Source organism: Strigops habroptila, chromosome 5, assembly GCF_004027225.2.
Source record: "Strigops habroptila isolate Jane chromosome 5, bStrHab1.2.pri, whole genome shotgun sequence".
Taxonomy (NCBI): Eukaryota; Metazoa; Chordata; class Aves; order Psittaciformes; family Psittacidae; genus Strigops; species Strigops habroptila.
This window is the reverse complement of record NC_044281.2, coordinates 27,920,675-27,941,797: the sequence shown is the minus strand read 5'-3', so window position 1 is coordinate 27,941,797 and position 21,123 is coordinate 27,920,675. Positions and strand designations below refer to the sequence as shown.

Here is a 21,123-nt window from a genome sequence, read left to right as displayed (position 1 = left end):
CCTGAACATCTGCTGAGCAGTGTCTTATTTGTATGAATTATGAGTTCAGCTTAAAGCAGGTCAGAAAATTTCCATCAGAGCAGTTTTCCTAAAGAAAATAGCTTTCAGGTAGATGAAATTCTTTGTAAAATTATGAAATTCCATTCTTCTGTAGAAAACGGGAATTCTGTTCAAAATTTAGTATACACTTCACTGCAGATGCGTGAAAAATAATAGAATTATTTTTACCACAAATGAAAAAACTTACATCATGTTTTCAGTGAAAAAAATAATCACACAGTATCCTAACTGGCACTAATTCATGTTTTATATTTGTTACACTGATGAGTGTAAATCCAGAGTAACTCCCTGAGCCTCAATGAAGTTACTTTGATTTATACTGTTGTAAATTAGATAGAAATCTCAGTCTGCGTGGTTGGTTCTTGTGATGAATATCTTTGCCTTCTAGGTACATACATACAGGGAAAAAAAACCCCAACCAAACGCCCAAAACATGAGGCTTGATGGATTCTTAGTCAGGACTGTTGTGAAGAGTTCTAACTCCCTGTGGATTTGGTTTCAGTATCACATGTCAAAATGTGGGAATTTATAATTAGAAGTAAGAACATACAACCAAGTATTTAAAAAAATAATTTACAACTATATTTTTAACAGCTATACTTTGAAAATGAGTAGTGTTATACAGAACATTGGCTTAGTTTTAAAAGGTAGATCTACATCTTCTAGTAAATTAAACATATCCTAAAATACCTTTATATCCAATAATAGATGAGTTTAGCAGCATCTTAGCAATACTGAAAAATCCTTATAAATCTTTAGATTTATTTGTAGACCAATGTATTTTCTCTTTTACTTGTTAAAAAATATACTCTTTGTTTTAGGTAAAGAAACCAAAATTGCCACAAGATAGGGCAAGTGTCTTGCCTTCAGAAAGCCACAAGCCAGTCCCACAGAAGCCAAACACAGTGTATGATGTCTTTGTATTACCAGATACATCAGGATCTGAATTATGCATCAATGGCAGTTCCATGGCATGGATTCAAGTGGAGAAATTAGGTATTAATATGCAAATGCTACTTCTTATTTTTAAATCAGCTGGTATGCAGGCCAGATCATTTAATCCAGAAGTATCAATTGAATCAACCGTGACTGCTTTAGGTTGACAGGTATCAGCTTGAGCAGGAACTCTTGCATTCAGTTTTTAATGCTTTTTCATGCTGGTGCAAGATTTTTAGACTCAATAAATAAGTAATTGTGGGTGATTCTCGTTTCCAAGGCAAATAAATAAAGTGAAGAAAACAGGATAGAGCAAATTCATCCTCGTTGTAAACTCACTGACTTTGGTGGTATGACACTAGAAATAGTTGTGGAGTAGGATTTCTTACACAAACAGTAACACAAATTGTGTTAAGAAAGAAAGTACTTTAAATCATGCCTTGGGCAAAATAGCTCAGTTAATCCCAAAATGTTGTTGCAAGAAAATTCCTTCCTTTCCACAGTGTTCTAGGGGAGTTTTAAGGCATGTTACATAGTCCAGTTTTTTGAAAGAATTTAAATAATTTCTTTTCTTGTTTCAGAGCAACACACTATTTTTGTGAAGCATTTTACTCGTTAATTTTCATATCCCCCCCTGCCCTCCCACAACCCCCCAACCACAAACCAAACACTTACAAGGTTACTTAATGCCAGACTTAATGGCTTGTCAGTTAGCTCTTGCATACATTACAGACAATGTCAACTCTGCTTCCCTGTCTGTAAGCACCTGAAATAATCTGGCCCCCATTTTAAATCTGCTTGTATGAAGTCAGGGGACATTTTCCTAAAGTTATCTGAGCACTAAGTAACACATGTTGTCCAGGAATATATATATATATATTTTTATTTCAGTAGGTAATAAACCCAAAAGAAAATGAAGTGAAAATGCCTGGTGTAACGAAATATTAGCACTGTTTGCTTTGACTCAGTCAGAAGTTAGGAGCTTATTTTTACTTTAATTTTTCTGCTTTACTACCTAAAGTCGTAAGAGAAATAAACACTGGGATGACAATATTGAAATAACCCCCAAAATATTTCAGAAAAATCTCTACTGTGATTTTCCCCCCCCGTAGTTGACATACACAGTGGTAAATTTTTTTGACAAAATAACATTTGCAGGCCTAAAGGATTCTGTCAAATAATTTTCAGACAGCTTCCAAAAGCAACACTGTTATGGGGAAAAAAATCATCAAGATTTTAATTTTGTCCTGGTTTAAGAGCCCAATGTGTCCGTGTGTCATGACCATGTCCATTTGTGACTAACCCTGTGTCTTGGGTTTGGCTGGGATAGAGTTAATTTTCTTGCTAGTAGTTGGTGTGGTGCTATGCTTTAGGCTGAGAACAATGCTGATAACACACTGATGTTTTAGTTGTTGCTAAGTAGTGCTTACTCAAAATCAAGGACTCTTCAGTTTCCTATGCTCTGCCAGTAAGGAGGAGCACAAGAAGCCAGGAGGGAGGCACAGCCAGGACAGCCAAAGAGGTATTCCATACCACAGAATGTCATGCTCAGTATGTAAATTTGGGGAATTGGCCAGGAGCCACTGACTGCTGTTCAGGGATGAGCTGGGCAACAGTTAGTGGGTGGTGAGCAATTGTGTAGTGCACCACTTGATTTTCTTGGGTTTTATGCCTCTATCCCTTTTCCTATTAATATTATTGTTAGTATTTTTAATTTATTTCAATTAGTAAACTTATCTCAACCCTTATCTGAACCCGTGGGTTTTACCTTCTTTTGATTCTCCTCCCCATCCCACCAGTGGTGGCAATGGAAGTGAGCGAGCTGCTGGGTGGTACTTAGTTGCCAACTGGGATTAAACCACTACACCCTAGAGACTGATAGTTTTGGGTTTGCCCTAGCGCTGTGTGATTGCTTTCTTTCCTAGTGATTGCTCTCGTTTCTGAAGCTGGCAGCTCTCACATGAGCAGAGCAGCCTGCTCCCTATTCCCTTCACAGCACTTCCACGTGCAGAACAGACATCACAAAAGTCCACTCTGCATTGCTAGTGATGTACCATGCACCAGACCTGCTCGCAATGCCAGCAGTCTAAAATACTGCTGAGTAGGGCTGCAGGAGCTGAATCTTAATGATTTACCCCTCCCAATAATTTGGGTTAATTGATTTCTCTAATTAAATATGCATTCCACTTCACCATTATTCCCAATGATCCTATTTAATCTCAGTGACAGGGCCAGAGATATGAAGGCCTTCTCTTACAAACTGCTTTTGGCAAGCTCTTCTATTCTGTAGGGGCTTTTGGATATCTCCAAGTATTATTCCAGCAGTATACAGCTCCATCCTCCCTTCCTCATTGCCCTGTTTCCACCTGCCTCTTCAGGCCCCTCTTCCTTCTCCCTTTCAGATGAGCCTTCCAGCTTAGTTTTGGAGGCCTGGAGCTGCTGTTTTGATTGACTGTCATGTATGTGAAGCTGATTCATTTGGCTGGTGTGGCACTGCGCCAGGAAGGGGCCATCTGAATGGCGAAGCTGTTAAGAAACTAATTGCATGATGAACTGCAGTTGCAGGAGAGTCTTTACTGTTTGCTTCATCTAATCAGATGATCCAAGGATTTTTCTTGTTTGCCCCTTTTCCATTGTTTGAATTGGAAGAATACCAGGTTTACCCTAGGGATGGGCTTAACCGATTGGCTCCCAAAGCCTTTATCATTACCTTGTAGGTCCCTTCATTCTTTAAAAGACTCAAATACGGTCACTGCTGTGAATGTTTTCTTGCTTTTTCATCTGAGACTGGGAGGCTTTGAACTTGCCAAGGTCTCAGTTCAGCACTCTGTGTTTGTTCTGCTTGTGTGGATGAAGTCACTAATCCTTAAATGAAGGGCAGGGAGCTGTTTGGGTTAGCAATTTCATCATCTTTAACAGAGAAAACAGAATCCCTCACAACACAGGTGAGTTAACGAGAAGATTATTTCCCTCTTCCTTGCTTTCAAATGTCTTTCTGAACAGTGGGTCTGAACTGAAACCTTGGCTTACAAAATACCAGTCTGTGGGAAGAGCAAAATCAGGGAAGTAGTCTGTGCCACCAAATCACCTTTAATTAGGTGACTAATGGTTCCTTTGTTCCTTTGCAAGCAAATACACTTCGTTAGGCATTTATCTAACAGAAAAGCAGCCATTCTGCTGCTTGTCTTTGCTGTTCCTACCCGGGAAAGAAGTGTTGTAAAGGGTGGACTTAATGATAAGCTGAACAATCCCCATCCTCAAACACAGCTTCCATGGGGCCAGTGTCAACCACCTTTCCCCAGTCATTGGTGTCCTGCAATAGTACCAGAAACATCACCTCATTTTTTCACTTTGTGTGTAATGCAGCTTTGATGCTGTTTGCATGCAGTTGCTGATCATATTTTTCATTTGAGAGGATTATGTTGATTTTTCTTCTAGATATCAGGTTCAGGTCCACATTGACTCATTCTAAACTAGACAATCTTGAGGTGAAAACACTGAGTTTCTCCTGATACCAGGAGAAGGTATCTCCTGATACCACAAGTCAGTGCCTGCCTCCTGGAAAACGTACGCTGAAGCCTGAGACCAGGCCACACTGTCGTGGGGAATGGCTGCAAATGGCATTGTGGATATTTTGCAGAGCGCTTGTAAAAAACAGTTTTAGAAGCCAATCTTATATAAGTCACTTTCAGGGAACCTTAACTGTTATGTTTCAATTTTGACATGTATCATTCAAAACCTGATTGTTAGCTGGTGTTACTCTATCTTTTCCTTTGCAAACAACAGAATTACACTGCTCGTGCTCGTCCTTATACCCTGTCGCTTTCCTTTTGAGGCCAATGGAAAGCCTCCCATCGATTTCGCGAGCAGTGAACCAGACCTGCTAGATTTCAGTTGTTAGGGCAAATTCCTCCCTCCTTCATGGTCTCACTCAGCAAAGGCATACTAAAAGCAATGTACTTGCAGCAGTCTACCTGAGCATTAGGACTTAGACCCTCTCAAAGCCAAGAGCTTCAAATGGGAGCCTGTACCCAGCAGTAACAATCAGCAGGCAAAGGAAAATGATGGCTGAAGCTCAGTACAGAGAGTCAGTCTAGCAGCTTTTCTACATCCTCCAAAAGCACTTGGAACAAAATTTTTATCAGCTGAAATCTTATTTGCAACCTCCGTTATTTTCCAGCAAGGATAGAGCAATTCTTAAAACAAGATAGACTGAAGCTTTCTCCATCTCCTAAGGTGGCCACTAGAAAAAGCTCTGCAAACCAAGCAATCTCAGGTTGTTGCAAATTGCTGTCTAGTCTCTTAGTTCATGAATTTTAGCACAGGCTAGAGGAAGTTCAGCATATACAACCTCCTAGATCTTCCCCCTACACTTCCTCATGTAGGAAATGGGCAAATCTTCCCAAAGCCCAGACAATTACCCTTCTTCTGCAGGGCTGCACTCCTCAGCAATGAGGTGCAGGATGACTTGGTCAACAAATATTTACAAATCAGGACACCATTTCAGACAGGTTTCAGAACTTGAATTTCTGAGTAGGGAGGTTTAGGAAGCAAGGATTTACAGGGAAAGTGGAAATTAAGAAAATAATTAAAACAGGATCATGAGTTGAGGCTTACTCTGATATATCAAATCCCAAATTACAGTGGAGGGGCAGAGTTTGGTTGTCCTTGTGACATTGCACATTAATGAGCCAGGACTGCTCTGTGATATTCTGCACAACTAGACCTTCTGTGGCTCTCCTTGCCCTAACTGTGAATTTTTCAACTCAAAGAGAGATTATACATTCGATAAACAGGAAAATTATAAGAAAAGGTCAGATCAGGAAGGAAACCTCTATGCTACATGGTGGGATCACGCTAACAATAGATGTAGGCTTTGTGGAGCCTGAGGACAGTCTGAGCATTGTAGAAACACCACAGAAATGAGCCAGAGGCTATGCCACTGCAGTGGTGGCAGCTTCGAAGAAATCAGGTCAACATAGCAGATTTCTTCTACACAGTCTGTACCAACAGTACAAAAAGAATGGACATACAGAAACCCCTTTACCATCACTGGTTGCTCATGTATCCCCTTCCAAGCCCTCACACAGTTTGACCTGCACATCCTCCTCGCATTCCACACTCCCCACAAGATTAGCAGCGCTTATCTCACGCATACATAGGTGCGCATATGCACGATGCACTTGGGCAGGGAGTTATTGTCCAGCCTCTAATAATTTTTCTGGGTCCTCCTTAAAAGCAATTAGCAGCTACCCTCCCTAACACCAGAGAGAAAATGCAAACACGGAATAACTCTCCTGCAATCGGTACAATTAGCAGGAATGTGTTTGACCCCAGCTTCACCTTCTCCAAAATGCAGTTCCTGGTACAAAGTGTTGCAGTCTTTGAGAGTGACATGTTATGAATAACCGGATGTCAGGATCATCGTATGAAAACAAACAAATCCCCAAATAACTGGGAAGTTTTGAACCAGAAATTGGCATAATAAAGGTAGAAATAATTCCTATTTTCACATGTTACTTCACCTTTCTTGTGAGAGAAAAACAATGCAATGCATCACAGCCCTAACCCTAAACATATGCCATTACCTATAACATCTTACAAAAGTACAGCTGAAGTCAGGGTTTGGTGGCTGCTGTGATTTGGAAATGTGCCACAAAGAATCTGAAACCCTTCTGTTTCATTCCTATTTTTCCTATGGAGCAGGACATATTTTATTTATTTATTTATTTTTAAGAAAACAACAATAAAAGATCTTCTGCCTAGGTTTGCACTGCTTCTCCATTCATATGCAGATAAGAACCATCTATCTTACTGCTGGGTGACTGGGATTCCTAACTAAGAAGAAAAATGCTGGATGCCCAGCAGACCTGCAGTGCTTGCACCCAATCTCACCTGTGGTTTACTCTGGGAACAAGCTTCTTATTTCTTGAGAAGAATATGGTGATTTGTAAGGCACTTTTCGTTAGAGGAGTAAGGAAAAAAAGAGTAATCTTAGAGGGAGCCAACTCCTTGTCTGTATGGGAGTTGAGGTCAAGATGACAAAGGATCTCTCTGAGATACCATTATTCAATTATAACTCAAAGTGTTTGCAAAAATGGTTTATTCTTTTAAACTAATGAGGGTCACAATGTTCTGTTTTGTCTGCAAAATTTAGGTGCTTGGCTGTAGAATAAACTGTACTTCTTAGGAATACAGCCATTGCCTTCCTTCTTTACTTCTTTTTTGCCCATAAGAAACCTTACCTTCCAGCCACACTCACACAATTGTAGTCCCTCTTCTCTCTCATTTTATTCCTGACTTTCAAAGAATTCTTCCCACCCCATGTCACACTACCTTGCTCCTTCTATGATGTACATACAATGATCTCTCTTCTCCACATCATATGTGGTCTAATCCTTTTCCTTGAGCATCATTTGCACAGTAATCCTTTTCCTTCTGTGACACAAGCACAAAACTCCTTTTCCTCCACTGTCACTTGCAGAAGAATCCCATACTTCTAGTGACATGCAGGCAGTAACCCTTTATCTTCTGTGCCGAAAACAAAACGATCACCCTCTAGCTTTCCTTCAATACAAGACTGACAATGCAGCTTTTATGTTAATTCTACAAAGAACACACTGCTGTTCTTTTATTCCAAATGTATCCAAATATTAACCTTCATTTGACCAGCAAGTAGTATGAAGTACCACAGTGAAAAAAGCAAGGTATACAGCCCAAATTTTTCTCTATGTTTTGAGAAACTTCAAGAAATAACCTCAACTTTTTTAAGGGATTAAAGAAAGAGACAAAAGCAAGTTTTATTGACATTCTAGCATTTTTCCTATTAATATTTTCTTTCCTTTTACTCCCCTCTTTTTCAATGACATGATGAAAAAAAAGGGGGGGAGTTGTAAACAGGAAGAAGGAATAGAAAACTGGAGGTGACTTAGAACTCAAACCCAAACTTGGTCTTGTAAATAGGTCTGGCCTCTATACTTTTCAGGTGAAAGAGTTTTTCTAATAGTTAAAAAAAAAAAAAAAAAAAAAAAAAGAAAAAAAAAAGAAGTTAAAAAAATGTTTTGGCTTAACCCTCCCTTCTATTGCAGCACAGCAGTTATCACAGCAAATCAGAAGGAGAAGGCAAGAGACTAGTGACCAGGACTGCTAAGTACAACCAAGTGAACAAGCCATTTAACCTGCTTTGTTTTAAGCCTTATCCAAACTCAAACAGATACCTGTGTAACCAGGGCTTTACAGCCTCCTCCAGCCAGGAAAGCCCTGTCTGTAGCTCACTCCCTAGGCAGCTGTAGCAAGATAGGAAACTGATGGGGCTTGGGAATGATTGCCTTAATTTGATATCCCCTTACACACAGCAGTGTTGCATTTGGGGATGATTTGGGCTTGAAATGATCCTGTTTATGCCTTAGCCTGCCTATTTTCACCCTACTACCACAGCATGCTTTCAAAACAGGGCTCGATTAATTAAATGTTAAGTCTGACCCTTTGCAGAAACCCTACATTTAGATCCATTGATTCTAAATTGGTTTTGTCTGCTATCAGAGTGGCATATGTTTGCCACGATTGGTTTGACTCTGTACCTTTGGTTAGCTACACACAAATTCCTTGTAACAGGAACAGTGACTAATACCTCTAGGTGCTCCAGTGTTTGTAATATGCTTTGACATCCTGTGTGGCTGGTGCATTTGAGGCACGAGATTTACTGTGTTTGCTCCTAGAGTAGCTGCAGTATGTGCTGTTAGCTCCTGATGGGTACTAGCCACAATGGCTGCTTGAACAAAATTCAGGGTGGAAAACCACAACTGCATTTTTTTGAACAAAGATAGTAATTATGGTAATCGTATCACTTCAGCATTTTTCTTGCCTGTGTTTATGAACAAGTGATGTGAGCCAACGAGAACAGCAGCTTCTTCCCTTCAAATTAATTCCTGCTTTGGAATAGCAGGATAGATATGATAAGACTTTCGGTATGTTTTCTCCTGCATTTTTTCAGTGGTGCATTACACATTCACCACAATTCTTCACCTCTACTGTCACTTTTATGGCAGTGTTTTCCTTTTCCTCCTCTTCAGTCATGGGTATGCTAATCTTTTGTGTCACAAGCAGCACAACCCCTCCTTTATATTGGCCCCCTCCTCCTGTGCATGGTCCTGGATTATGCAGTGAAAAGAAAAAATCATTTCACCTGTGAAACGTAAAACAATGTTGCTGTTGCTATTTTTATTTCCATTAACCACTAAAATCAGTCTGGACTGAATAATTAAGCAGCTATTTGTGTCACGTTTTTCAGTGTTGAATGTAACCCATTAACCCCATAGGAGCAAGGTCCTTGAATTCTGAATAATTCTAGGAGTAAACTGTGATGAACCAGGGCTGAGATAAGAGTCAGGCACCTTTAAACAAATCTGGAGCATACTCTTGGCACTCAAGGTTTGTTCTGTGTTGCAAGCAGTTTTTGCTCTCCCTTTTTTTTTTTATCCCCATTCAACTGAATCCCATGGGAAATGCAGAGACTCTACTTAGAAAAAGTGTTTGTTATAGTTCATTCTCTCATTTTCTGATTTTTTTCTTTCTCCTTTTTTTTTCTTTTTTTTTATTTTTTTTGTGTGTGTGTGACATTGAAGATATTCGTATGTAAAGAGCACCTTACCATTCTCTCGTGCTTGTCTGTTCATACTGTTTATTCTATACTTGAAATTGTCATAAGTCTCACTCTGGTCTCATTTTTTCTCTCAAATAGAGCCTTGTTAGCTGTAGCTACTCTTGGACATGCTCCTCTGACATGCTGCAGCTGATATAACATGGTTCAGTGAGCACAATCAGTAGCAGTATTCCTGGCACCAGTGTAAGTGTGCTGGCCTGTCCTTACCTAGGAAGCTGTGCGGCCAGACTGGTCTGTAGATGAAGGGTGAGCAGCTCTTTCCTACTGCATCAGCTGTTGCTGGAAGCAAAGGACTGAACATTTTTTAACATGAAACTATATGTTTTAAGCTCTCTTCCTGAACAGGTACTTGGGAGGCAGAATAACAGCTCTACCCATAGATGCACAGACCTGTAAAATTGAAAAAACAAGAGTTAGTACCCAGTTAGAGTCTACCACGTGTCTCTATGGGCGTACATACCACCCTCCTCAGGTAAAAAAACCCATAAAATTAAAAGACCAGCATTTAATCTGGTCTACTGCATAAAAGCAGCCATACAATTATTTTGCTCGATAATTTCTCCACCAGCCCCAACCACTTCTAGCTGAATTAGACTGCCCCTTTCTGAGAGATGATCAGCTCTGATTTAAGGACTCTGAGAACTTTTCCACATCCCTTTGTGATCAGTTACGAAGTTGAGTGAATTGACTGCTCGCTCTTCTTATGGCTACAAAACACATATCAGCCACTTCATGTATTGACTTAAACCACATGTGTAGTCAGTGATGTGAACAGGGCTTCTTATATGAGTAATGGTGGTGAGAGCAAGCCCTGTGCTGGGCCTGTTGATTCAGGAAATGCAGACTTTCAGGTTTAGAGGAGGAACTCAGCCTGGGATTGCTGGCTGGTCAGGACTGACACCACTGCTTCATCCAGTGCTCTTCAGTGCTGGAAGGTTTTGTACTTACTGACTCATCTTTCCTTTCTCTGTCTGAGACCACAAACTATGTCTCAAATTTAAAGCTGTTTACCTGCTTTGGTTGGAGAGCAGGCGAAAATGAAAAGTGCGCTAGGTGTAACATCTCTTTCTTTCAACACTAGCTGTGTTGCAAGGCCAGCTATCAGACAAGGGCCAAATCCTGAACTGTGGGGGAGCAGAACTTAAAGTATGTAAATATTCTTTCTATACTTTAAGAAAACATGTACAAACTGGGAAAAGTATGGCATTAAAAGGTAATGTTATGAGAAAAATCACAAGCATATTCAGATGTCTGAAAATACATCCTTGGTTTGCAAAACAGACTGAACAAACATAACTAGATATATTCAGTTTACATTAGTAATGCTGTGTAAGCTGGGAGTAAGCACAACACCTAGCATGAAAACAATGAGCATGTTGGTAAGATCTTCTGGTGAAGTTCAGAGATCTTTGCACTATCCAGAAACATATTTTTCCCTTTGTCTCTCTCTCTTATTCAATATATCCTTTCTTTCTTCCTGAGGAAGATACAATAATTTAATTCTGACTAACATGCAGAAAGTCTCCTAGACTGGGATGGTTAACTTATAATGAGATGTTTTATGAGCCACTGCCTTGGCTTGACCAAATGCCTTCTGTGCAGCTTCAGCTTTGCTTTACGGACCTGTAAGAACATAGTTAAGGCCTTACCATTTAAGCAGGAGCTGTATTTGGTGCTGGAGTCTGAGGGGCCCTCCTGAAGCAATCCACTGACCTGCAAAAGACAAACGTCTTGGGAAAACTGCACTGGTGTGAAACCTACAAGGAAACGCAACCACAACAGAAACCAGCATGCACATCTGTGAGCTGCCTCCTGCTCCTCATAAACAAGAGCTATAAACTCATTGCCAAAAACTGAAAAAGCCCTCAAATAATCCTCTAAAAAAGACCATTGTAAACTGCCAAGAGGGCTGTTGACTTGTACAAGAAACCCTGTTTCCACTTTCTCCACAGAAATAGCAGGAATGTAGAAGGTCTGATGCTAACAGGTCCTGTCCCCAGAGGTCTGAGCCCACTCACATGCTAGGGAGGCTTTTGGTTGATTTCAGCCATCCTTGGTGTGGAAACACAGAATAACTGAATCAAATGCTACAAAACTAAATCACTGATGTACTCAACCCAAGATGGTGATGGCCAGTGGCTGAGCTGGCCAAACTGCATGAACCTTTACACAACAAGAGCAGTGCTGAGCCTGGAAGGGTGGGTGCTGCAGTGCTGTGCCGGCCGAGCACTTGCAGGTCAGGTTGCTGTCAGAGGCTTGTGTGCTCAGGGTGCACCCCTTCTGTGCACCCTGCTTAAGAGCCAGCTTGTTCTCCGAAGTGGTAGTGGCACATACTGCTGGCTGAGATGGACCCTCGCTCAGCCTTCGGCCAGGGCAGCAGGTGTCACTCTTCCACCTCTGGTGCTGCCACACACGTCATGCCCAAGCACATGGTGCCAGTGAGTGTCTCACTATGCAGCAATGTCATGGGTAGTTCTTGGGACATAGGGTCAATAAGGTGTGCCTTCACATACAGGCATGCAACCTATGTGACTGAAGGGCTGAGACTACTAATGAGATCCTCTGGTGTTGTACATTACCTGCTGCAGTGACAGGTTCATATCTAGACAGATAGATGTGTGTTTCTCAAGGAGTAAGTTACAGCCCGGGGAAGCATTCTGTGGGCTTGATGTTTACAGAAAACAGCAACGTAAGGTGGCTGTGGTGTTGGAGAGGAATCATGGCACAGTTGCACATGAGTCAGACTGGTATCGAAGTATAAGAGAATAAATTGCACTACCCCCAAGCTTAAGAACTGCAGATAATGCACAGCAATGAAGTTTTATCTGTGCTCAAGCACATATTTTTTGTGTGGCTAAAGCTATGTTGCAGATGTTCTCCACTAGAATAGATTTTGCCTTCGCTAATCTTGTATTAATCTGCCAGTGGAGCTATATGTGCATTACCAGTGGGCTCCTTGTGGAGAAGACAGTGCTCATGGGGGCACGGTTCCGCTGCACCTCCCTCTGCAGAGCTGCAGCTCGGAGTTCAGGCTTGCTTGTGCCGGGGGAGCACCCCTCACAGCCCCCTTTTCTGTTACCACTACAGTGCTCTGCCAGGAGAGGGAGCTACGACTCTGAGATTCAGGGGCCTTCGATGTTTTCTGTTGACAAATCATGAAGGTGTTACAGCTGTCGAACACTAACATAGGCTTTCCTGTTAGGCTGGGTGGATATACAGGGGGCTCATGGTTTTTCATGAAGGCTACATACTGCAGAAGGGGTTTGGTTCCTGCAGGATTCCAGAGGACTCTAATGCTCTGAAATGTGTTTTGAGGCTCTAGGTCACTTTTCTAACTGCCTCCCCAGATGAACTCCAATGGGGATTTGGATTTGGTGAAGATGAAGCCTACAGATTCTGGCATCATGCTATAGGTGCAAAACCACTGAAATGCAGCCACGGCTGGAGTGGAGGTCACAACCAATGGATGCAATAGCAAGGCAAGCAATAGCTGAGAGGAGGGAAAAATTTTGGTTAAGGCTACCAGGTGGCACACAGACGTTTGACATTTCTTTTAACTTAGAAACACATCAGCCCTCTTCCTCCTGCAGTATATGTGTTTCATTTTGAACAAGTAACTGGCAGCTGGAGAAAGTTATTAGAAAATACTAAGTCTATGTTCCAGCACTTGCAATAGCAGCAGAATTACCTGTTTCCTATTCAGCCCAAGCCTTCTGTCTCCTTTTTAAGATATTGTTGGCCTCAAGTCAAGTTTTGCTTAAGTTATGTGTCAGAAGGGGAATAAGGGGAACTCCACGCTTGCTTAAAGAGTAGAAAAGGGAATTTAAACAACGCTGGCAGAGACACCAATGCAACTATTATCTAGTTTCTGGATGTGGTTGGGCCTGCTGGTAAGAAAACAGGAAATAAGTGAGAAAACAATGCTCAAAAATGTGAAAACCAGCCCATTCTACAGGGCTCCACTCTGTGGTCAAATGTCTGTAAGTGCTGATAAAAGAGTGCACATGATGAGAAAGCGCTGTGTCGTTATCAAAGGCCCTTTCAGTCTTACTTTCATTTCAAATGCTGAAGTCTGGCAAGGGAAGGAGAATAACCTCATTTCTTCTTTGACTAATGAAATGTGGCCAGTGACCAATCTGTCCTCTTTTCCTTTGAGGTGGTGGATAGGGAGTTGTGCTCCCCTCCTACTTTCTACCTGATTTGAAAGTGAGAATAGAGAAATTTGGTGACAGTTTTGAAAGCTAGAAGAATAGCTCCCCAAATGATGCTGGGCTCTGTTAGCCAGGAGGTTCCTAGAAGCCAAGCTAGACAAAGGATTGTTGAATGATAACACAGCGTGAGCAACCACTGGAAGCTGTGAATACTGAGTGAGGCTCCTTCACAAGAAGTGCATTTTATTGGCTCTGTTATGAGTCAGAAAAAAGCTGTGATCTTCTGATGCCCTAAGCCTGTGTTACCTCATGGTCCAAGGGGTCGGCTTTGCTTGCTGGTTGCTGGGAGGCACTGGAACAGAAGCTACTCCCAGAAGCATGGCAAGTGGCCATCAGGGTGCAGGAAGCGTTTGGTAGCCAGGCCCCCAGGTTTATGGCTTTTATCATTTCTGTCCTTGCAAAGGGCTCTAACTGATAAGGATGAATGGTGTGGAGCTTTGCATGCAGGAGCTGTGGTTGTGACTTCCCATCTCTGCACCAGCCAACATGTTATTATAAAAATAAATACCTCAGCAACAGCAGAAGCATCCCCAAGGATCTATTTACTTCCACTGGCATGAACTAATTCCTGCAGAGGAGCTCAAGCCAAATCCTGCAGAGACCAGCGGGAATCTCTTCAGGCTCCTGCAAAGGCAGTTTGCGCACTGGAGAAAATGCTGGTACTTGGTCATATTTATTGCCATGTCAGTTAAAAGATGTTGTCAGTTAACACCTTTTCTAACACAACATATATTTTCTAAAGCTGAAGGAAAGTGAGCTTTTTTACCTCCTTTTATTTTTCAACTAGTTATTCTGATTTACCTCTGCAATTGCACGACACACTAAATGGTGGTTCATGGAGTGGCCACGGATCAATTATTACCTTTTCATGTGCAAACTGATCCTAAGGTATCTATCAGTCTCTCATAGTCCTATCTCCAGAAGATATGCCCGATTTCAGAAACCTGGAAGGATACAAAGGAAGCTAAGGCAGGGCGACATTCGCTTTCCTTGGCTTGCTCTCTAGGAGGCGGTTGACGGGTGAATTTATTATCCATAGGAAGAATGAACAAGCCAATACACCCTTTTCAAGGTTTGCAGGTGCCTTAACTTGCTCATTTAATTTGGATCTATATACCTCATGAGAAGGGCAGAAGATTTTCATTTTCAAGGCCTTATTTATCCATAAAACATGTATCACGTTAGCTAAGAGCAGGTCTATGAATTTCATTTTATTTGGTGACAGGAGAAATAGGGATGTATATATCACCCTTTCAGTAACTGCTATTAAAAGGTGCATGTTTCATGAAGAAACAGTATATTCCATGTCATAACATCTTTTGTGAAATAAAATACAAGGTATTTCTAGGATACGTATATGAAAAGTATCAGTTCACTCATATGTTAAGAGTATGAGGAAAATATAAACCCCTTTTGTGACTGGAGCTGGTCACACCTGCAAAATTAGGATGGATTTTGCTGGCTCCAACCAAGTCACTAGGAGATTTTCTATGGCCTCAATGGGGCTAAAAATTCTCCTAGATTTCATACTATTATAGATAGTGTACAGTTTAGTCACCAAGGTCATTAAAATGCTATAATCCCCAGTGTGATACATGATGGGGTAAAAGCACTTACAAAGGTATTGCTTTCTAAACTGGTGTAATTATGGTAGTAATTCTCAAAGAAGGAGTATTGCAAATGCATTTCCAGTTCCAGTTTCTCAATATTTTTTGTCAGTGTTCATTACAGTAGTGATATGCTTGTGTCTAAATCTTGTTGATGTCCTTCCAGAGGGCACTAAAAACCCTCAAGTAAGTAAAGAAAAATTTAGTTGGTGATTCTGACTGGCTGCTGAATTGCTGCCTTTTGAGCCCTGTCCCTCAGCTCGTAATCCATAATACTTGTTCTTATACTACACAGACTACTCACTCTTTGTTTATGTTAAACCACTTACAGTTTGTCTAACTTAAAAGGAATTAGGGGAATAAAAAAAAAAAAAAAAGAAAAATAAAGCCCTCCCCTCACCAAACTTGGAGGATTTGGGGTTAACAAGCCTAAGAGAGCTGTCAACAGCTGTATTTTCAGTCCTTGGGAAGTCTGTAGCCAGGGCGAAGCCAACCTGTGAGATACTGCAATGTGGGGCAGTGGGGGACTGGTTTCAGTGGGGCTCTAGTGACAGTGCGTGGGGCTCAGGAACGCAGTCTCAGGGCAGAGGGTCTGTCCCTCCTAGAAGTCCACATGACAGGATCCTGAAAACCTCTTAAGGCACTGAAGAAACATAGAGTTGTGAACCCTTCTCTTCCAGTTTTAAGACTGGGATGGAGATACCAGTTTCCTAATTATGGCAACAAAAGCTTCAAGCTGAAATAAACACCAAAGTCTGACACAGACTGAGAAGAGGTCTTGGCTGTTTCCTGATAGTGATCCTCTCAGCAGTGATGAAAATCAACTAGAGGTAAATAAAACTGAATGTTCTCTTTGTGATAAATGAAATCCTGATCTTAGGGCCCACTTATTTTTAACCTTGCAGTTGAACCGTATTTCTCAACAACTGGAGGGAGGCAGAGGTGCTAGAGGCTCTGGTATTTTATTTTACCTAGGGCTTGAAATTGTCCTTGTGTGCTCTGCACATGGGTGATAAATGCATTTCCTTCTTCTCTGAAGATGTCTAACATCTGCATTTCTCTTTGCTCTGTAGAACCACCTCCTTTCCACTGCTTAACTTAGCTCTCAGATGTTATTTGAAGAAGTGCTGTTCTTTAGGCAAGAAAACCAGAAAAAAGCCCACTGTATTTATTCTCTTCCTTCGAGTGTGTCAGTCCTTTGACTAATAATGACAAGATTTCTGTTCCTGTTGAGTTGCTAGCTTCTTCACAGGTGCTAGCCAAATAAATACATCAGTTTGGAAGATGATTTCTTACAACTGTCTGGCAAATTGCAGTGACACAGTCAACTCATTTCTCATATGCTTTTATCAGATAGCTACCAGATTAAAGACTACATGAAAAATACCTACTTTGATTAGACACCAGATTAAAGATCAAATGAACAATACTTACTTGGGTTAAATTTGAAATGGTCACTGGGTTCACTGTGATTTTATATCTCCTCATTAGTCCGGGGAACTACCCTGTCACCAATGTAACACATTGCAAAAAGGAGCTTAGTGTCTTCTAAGCTAGAAAGAAACCTGCAAATAATAAGCATTTCATTTGAATACATCCCCTGAAACTCTGGTGATGTCTCATACAGATTACCAGTTTGGACTTTCAGAAACCATGCAAATTGGTGTTTCTTACTGATGTTCCCAAAGAATTAAAAGCATACAACATCACATCTCATGATTTGATAGACCCTTTTTCTGTAAATAAACCCAAGATTTTCTATTTTTCTAATAGAGAATTTTGTTGATGTTTAGTACATTAAGTGTCTATAGCACACAATTAGTGTTTACAGCTTTTTTGAAATGTTTACAGCTTTTTTGAAAATCCACAGTTAAGACATGGAGGTGAGTGGATGCAATGCTGAGCTGGGATTCAAAGTATTACCAGCACGCTATAGAATAGATAACAGTAATCAGTCTGTGACAGACACATTTTTCCCACTGTTTTTAGATTTTTTTCTGTTTTGGCTTGTCGTCTTTTGGCCAGTACTGCCAAGAAGCCACCATGTTCTAGGCCATGATCTCCAGTATTTACCCAGCAGATGCTGCAGCCCCCTGGTGAATGTGGCAAGCAGTACTATAACTATCTGGAGCAGGCGAAAAGACTTAGGGTGAATAATTTTGTGGTTTGATCCTCCAAATAATAAGTTAAAAAAATGTAGTAACATAATTTATCAGCATTATTCTCTAGCCTACATCCCTTCTACACTGAAGGAAGTTGTGGTGAAGTTATGTGTGGCCTATGGCTGACTACAGTGTCTCTTTCTTTGTCCTGAAAAAACAGTGTGTAATCATCGTTAACAATTCCAGCATGTGGTTAACCCAAACGCTTGGATAAAGATTAATTACCCAAACCTTTATTTAATGAAAATGAGAAAGTTGACATACCTCAGTGTCTTCTCACTTCAAAAGAAAAGCTCACACCATCAAGAATTTGCAATGAATCCTCCATCTTACAAAGACTTACAGAAGAGCTGAAGTTGTGGCCTCCCCACAGAATAGGAGACAACTCTGAGGGCCTGGCTACACAACAAGGGTTTAACAGCTAGTGACGGCCATGTAGGTGAATATTTCATAAGCCAAGCACTTTAAGTAAGACTTTATGGAACAGAGGGCTACAGTATGTTTCACTGGTGCAAAATGGCTCAAATTTCACAACTGTTGGCTTTGGTTGCTATAATAACAATTATACTAAAATTAGTGCCTGATACATTAAATATTTTCTTCCTGATAAATAATCGAAACAGTTCTATGAGGACAGAAAACTTGGTAGGACGTATAATCTACTGGGACAGCAGGAACTCTGTCATTACTCATGTATCTACATGGGAAACAAGACAGCAAGAAAACGTAGTGCTTCAAGCATATTCTAAAAGGATCTTTGTGCGGAAAAATTCTCTCAACACAGAAATCAAAAGGCTTATAACAGGGAAAGGCAGTGCTTGCTCTGCAGTGACAGCTTCATGTTTATTTATTCTAGAAAAAATAAGGAGATACTGAAGTAAAGACAAGATAATTTTATTCCCAGATCAAATAAAGAAACACAGAGTGTGTTCTCATCAAAGTGATTACTTTAGGGGGAACTAATACAATGAATGTTATTAAATTAAACAATTTCTTTATAGAGCATCTCACATTAAGGATCTTAGTGTAAGTAATATTTCTGTCAGCAAAGTGATGCAAGACAAAACATCTTGTAGAAGATACAAAAAAGGCCTTTAAGAAGGTGCTAAGTAACAAGATGTGAATATGAACCATTGTGAGAACTCATATAAGAGGGCATTTTCTTAGAGAGTGCATGCATTTATGCATTTTTATAGAGGTATTTCTTAATAAACACATTCTTGTAAAAATGTATTCTATTTAGTATACCTCATCTGCAGCAAATTATCCCTTTGCTTAACAGCTCTGAGAAAGAAGGATGTCAGGAGCGAAAATTACTATTGTCCTTTCACTAGTTGCTCAAAATGCTTTATTTTAAGTTAGCTTTTAGGTGCTGGTATATGTGGAGCTGAAGTAAATGGCTGCTCAGCACAGACAGCTTGGACAAATCCTCAGCACTATAGGAGCTGTCTTCAGTGCAAATCTGAACAACCTGCATGCTGGAAGCCTTAGGAGTAAACTCTAGCAGTGCTGGGCACAAGGTGCAGCCAAGAAGGTAAGTTTGTACAGTTACTATGCTTTCCCAGTACATTTACACACATTTGCACTGGCAATCAGAGCTAAGAAATGTGGACCTATTCTATCTTTTTGTATTCTGAAATGAACATCCGTATAGCAGCACACTTGAAGACCTACAGTTATGTTTTATTATCCCAGAATCTGAGAGGTCTCCAGGGGTAATTATTTATAAAATGACTAAAACATCTTGCCTTGGATGCAGAGTTCTGGAAAGCCATGTCTTCTCTAAGGGTCACGAGAGTTAGAGATGAAAAAGCCTGACTCCATCATCTTGTATTGTTCCCTCCAGTGCCTTCACTAGTAATTTATCAAATCTGTATTTATTTTAGTATTTATATATGGCTCCCATTGGACCACTTTGCAATATTCAATTCCTTTATTCTCACAAGGGCCCTATCTAGTATATTCTGCATCACATCTGATGCAGTCCTGAAGAGTAGGATCATAGCAACAGAAAATGACAGGAATGTAGTCTCTTTTCCTTATTTGCTGCCTCAGTCACTAAATTGTTGTTTGATTCTCATCAGATGGGGCTTCTGTCTCTCACATGGGAAAGATGAAATGAGTAGGAGAGCGGGTGGGAACTGAGTCAGTTTTGAGAAGTAAAGGACTCAGAGCTGTCCTCTGTTTTCTGCTACTTTCTTCCACAATATTCAGGACTCTGAAGGAACTAGAGAATTTACAGAGTATTTCACTGCAATTCTGTGGCTTTTATTACTTATGAGGTTTGACTGCAAAATGAACATGTGTTTTTTGTGCTGGGATATTGTTTTATTTCCTTCAGGCACTTGCTGGAGTAAGACCTGCATGTTTTAACCCTAATTTTTGTTTTAATTCCTTTAATTTCTCAGTAAAAATCAACTAAAAAAGGAAACCAGAAACCCTGAAATAAATAAATGATTTATCCCCTCCCGCCTTTTGTTTCTCTTTGCACTGGCCACTCTTCTAAATCTTTTAATCCTCACTGTGACCAAATATTACTAACTACAAGTGCTGAAATGCCCTTTCCAGTGGCCAGATGTAGATAAACTAGAGATCTCATCTCCAAGCCAAAATTTCTGGAACAAGAGATTTTGAATCTGCGTGTTTCTTGAAGTATTGGGTAACTCCTGAGAAAGGCTGTTTGGGTTGGGTACAGAATCAAGAGCAAATTGACTTATTTGGCAAATCAGTGTCTGCGTTTGTTCTTTATTCTCCCAAGGAGGGAAGCACAGCACATGCTAATAGCTATTTATGCTGATTCTGTCTTGCAGATATCAAGGATGGACACAGCCAAGTGACACATGTGAAAAAAGGACTCAAGAACTCTGCTGCCCTGGGAGAGTTTAAATGATAAAAACATTATCCAAGAACAATGGAGGGTATATCTGTATGGAAATAAACATACATTTGTCGTAGACCTCAACCATTGCCTTATTAAACTTAGAATTCCACAGGTTTTTATTACCAAAGCGCGCTGTCTTCAGTTGCAGCACTTACAGGTAATGTCAGAACCTGCTGGCACAAAACACCAGTTCTGGCTTGAATGTTTCATTGGTCATTTGTACAAGCCATCAGTGAAATAATAAAACAGAATATGAGAAAGTCTGTTGGGACTCTTTAAAAAAATCTAGTAAGTTACCTACAAATATGGAAAAGGAGGTGCAAGCACTGGCACTTTCACATCTAACCCTCAAACAGCCATTCTTTCCCTGTCAATTTGATAGTAACAGAAGTTTTGAATAATATATTGAAAAGACTGGGATCTCAAGCACTTGTTATAGACATTTTCTCAACAGTCCTATTCCAGACTGGAGGCTTTGGCTACAGGCTAATTGTTGATTCTTGTTTACCCTCTGGGCACTTTTCACAGTTCTGGCAGTAGAAAACAGCCTTGAAGTGTTTGTAAAATATGACATACATTTACACTGTTGCAAATGAGAAATAAG

General features: G+C 40.5%; 2 long non-coding RNA genes across 3 annotated transcripts in view; one reads left to right on the top strand and one right to left on the bottom strand.

The window, feature by feature from the left end:
- Nucleotides 1-20,775, top strand: part of LOC115608399 — a 68,348-nt gene extending 47,573 nt beyond the window's left edge. Inside the window, exons 2-3 of one of the 2 annotated variants that reach the window (XR_003991528.1) lie at nt 19,001-19,172; nt 20,449-20,775. This is a non-coding gene — a long non-coding RNA (uncharacterized LOC115608399). Of the gene's footprint in view, nt 1-18,996; nt 19,173-20,448 lie in introns of both variants that reach the window. The other variant, XR_003991527.1, reaches the window with a different exon arrangement.
- LOC115608404 lies at nt 8,688-17,114 on the bottom strand. The gene is made up of 3 exons (XR_003991533.1): nt 16,911-17,114; nt 11,308-11,371; nt 8,688-10,048 (listed from the first exon to the last, which is right to left on the bottom strand). It is a non-coding gene; the product is annotated as an uncharacterized LOC115608404 (long non-coding RNA).
- Nucleotides 20,776-21,123: the final 348 nt, after the last annotated feature.